This window comes from Oxyura jamaicensis, chromosome 24 (genome assembly GCF_011077185.1).
Source record: "Oxyura jamaicensis isolate SHBP4307 breed ruddy duck chromosome 24, BPBGC_Ojam_1.0, whole genome shotgun sequence".
Lineage (NCBI taxonomy): Eukaryota > Metazoa > Chordata > Aves > Anseriformes > Anatidae > Oxyura > Oxyura jamaicensis.
In genome coordinates this window covers 4,133,674-4,136,386 of record NC_048916.1, presented here as the reverse complement: position 1 = coordinate 4,136,386, position 2,713 = coordinate 4,133,674, and the positions used below count along the sequence as shown (strand labels likewise).

The window sequence follows — 2,713 nt, the reverse complement described above, 5'->3', positions numbered from 1 at the left end:
GCATTCAGATATCAGACAGTAATTCGGTGCCATAACAAGGTACAGTAACTTCATGATAAATCGCCTCGCAGGACACAGATAAGCAATACAGTTCCAACCATAATTAATTTTACAGCGGTTTAAAAATCTAATAAGAAAAACAGCAGCAGGAACATTTTTAACATTTGCCGTTTACAGATCGTTTTGACCGAAAAACCGGGAAAGTTTTCAGTTCCAGAAAAGCACTACAACAAAACTTCAGCATTTGCTCATATTTTCTTTTCAGTAATTTCCAACCAGCGGTACATGCAACCATTTTATTCTTTATTGTCGATCTAACAATCGGCAAGATCCGACCCGTCCCCTGGCTTTTTCATATTATTATTATTCTTATTTTTTTAACCCACGGAGCACATTTCTAAGATTAATCGTTCAGTTTTAAACTTGGAAGCATGAGGCATGCTGGGATTTCAGCTGAGGTCAAGCACCAATGTACCGAGCTGTTACTGTTACGCTCTCAGGGTACTCTGTGCTGCTCTCAAGAAGGAGGAAAAAAAAAAAAAAAAAGGAAAAGAAAAGAGAGAGAGATGCTATATGCACTGGCCTGCAGCAAGGCAAGTGGCTCTCTCAGTATGAAAACACAGGCATGGATATTAATACACCTACATATGTAAATATATATACATATCTAGGGTTTTATTTACCTACATACATATTCATACACACGTATCGTCCGTATGTGTATCTATACACACACCTCAAGAGCTGTATTTACATGCATCCGTATCGTGTATATCTTATCTACACGCGCGGGTATAATAATCGCTATATGTGTACACACATACACCCCCATATCTGCATCAGCTGTAAAATTATCTCCGGAATATACACACACAGAAAACAATCTCTGTCATCCAAACGCGGGTTTTAATTCGAGATGAGATTTTTAAGGTAAATGGCCACAACCACCGCCCTGCTATTAGCTGATCAGCCCTAAGGAGGAGAGAGACACTTTTTTTTTTCCCCTTAAAAGGTCTACCAAGCACTATTGTATGTGTGTGTATACGTCTCTATATACACGCACGCGCGCACACATATACATAGATATAAGATATATTTTTTTTAATAAAATAAAATAAAGATGTCAAAGCACAACTCACAGCTCCCAAGAGCCTAACCCGTGGATTTAAAAGCTAAACATCACAAGTTAGGGTCTCAGGGATTGAGAGGGGCGCAACAAACTATTTCTTGCAAAAAAACAGGGATCAAAAATAAAAGATAAAAAGGAGAAAGAGGAAAAGAATAGCAGGCAAGTTCAATTCATGGCTCAAGATTACAAAACAGGACACACAGGTGGAAGGAAAGAGCTTCTCTAAGGACCCTCTGTTGAGAGAATACATTCCATTTTTAATCGTTTATACAAAAATGACAAGGCGCGGCAGGTTCCTTACAGCTTCCAACAACGTCGCTTGCGACAAATAACATTAAAAGTCTCCGCATTTAAATAACGAAGAGGAAGAAAGGAAGGGAAGTTCGGGGCAGTGACGGAATTATTTTCATTGTTTCAACGAAAAGGAATGCAGAAATAAGAGCAGGAATATGCAGGCTCTCCCTCCAGCCGCCTGGCACAAAGCATGCAGCAGCATAAAGGCGCTGCCTCCCCGCCCCCTCCGCCAGCCCCGCGGCCGGCAGGGATGGAGAAGAAGGAAAAAAAAAAAAAAAAAAAAAAAAAAAACCCGAGTCGCAAGAAAATCAGGTAGAAACTCACCACTTGGAAGCGGGGGAGGCTCCAGTCTTCAGCGCCGAGAGCTGGGGGGGAAAAGCCCCGGCGGCGGGGGGCGGGCGGGCCCCCGGGCGGGCAGGGGCAGGGGCAAGGGGCAGGGGCAGGGGTAAGGGCAGGGGTAAGGGAGGGCAGAGCCGGGACCAGGCTGGGTGCCCGCCGGGTTTTGACACCCGAGCGAGCGCGGGCGAGCGAGCGAGTGCGAGCGTGCGGTGTGCGCAAGCCGGGGGAGGGAGGCGAGGGGTGGGTGTGTGCAGCTGGGCAAGCCGCTTGCATTTTTAAAACATTTTTTTTTTTTTTAAGGGGAAAAAAAAAAGGGGGGAATATATCAAGGAAAAGAAAAGGGGGGAAAAAGGAAAAGGAACCGAATTCCTCCGCAGCTCCTCGCCTGCCGCCCTCCTCCCTCCGCGCTCCCGCCGCCGCCGCCGTTGTTATTATAATTATAATTATCAGCGGCGTTATTAAAGCCGGGGGGGGGGCCGGGGGGGCTGCGAGCTGCGGCCCGCTCCCAGCCCCTGCATCAGCTGGGGCCAGCCGGGAGCCAGAGCGAGCCCCAGGCTGTCAGCCCCGGCCGCCCTCTCCCCTGGCAGCCGCGGGCCGGGCTTTTTTCGAAGGCAAACCTGGAGAAAAACCCATTTTTTTTCCTTTCCTTTCCTTTTTTTTTTTTTTTTTTTTTTTTTTTTTTCCCGGGGAGAGGAGGGTCCCCGAGCCCCGTGCACACCCGCACCCCCCACCCCCTCCCCGGCACGCACACACAAAAGGGTCTCCATCCTGCACCGACTCCTCTCCGAGCACCTTGTGCAACCCCAGCCAATGGAAATTTACGCCGGCCATAACCGAGAGCAGGATTTCGTCCCCAGCTCGCCACCTCCTTCCCCGCTCTTCTCCCCCTTTCCCTCCCTCCCTCCCCTCCCGCGCGTGGCGGGGGGGGGGGGGGGCCCCCCCAGGGGGGGG

The 2,713-nt window shown here is 48.8% G+C and overlaps 1 long non-coding RNA gene across 1 annotated transcript; it reads right to left on the bottom strand.

Moving 5' to 3' along the window:
* Positions 1-372: 372 nt before the first annotated feature.
* On the bottom strand, positions 373-2,667 carry LOC118177924. The gene is made up of 2 exons (XR_004755974.1): positions 1,748-2,667; positions 373-511 (listed from the first exon to the last, which is right to left on the bottom strand). It is a non-coding gene; the product is annotated as an uncharacterized LOC118177924 (long non-coding RNA).
* Between the last annotated feature and the right edge of the window lie 46 nt (positions 2,668-2,713).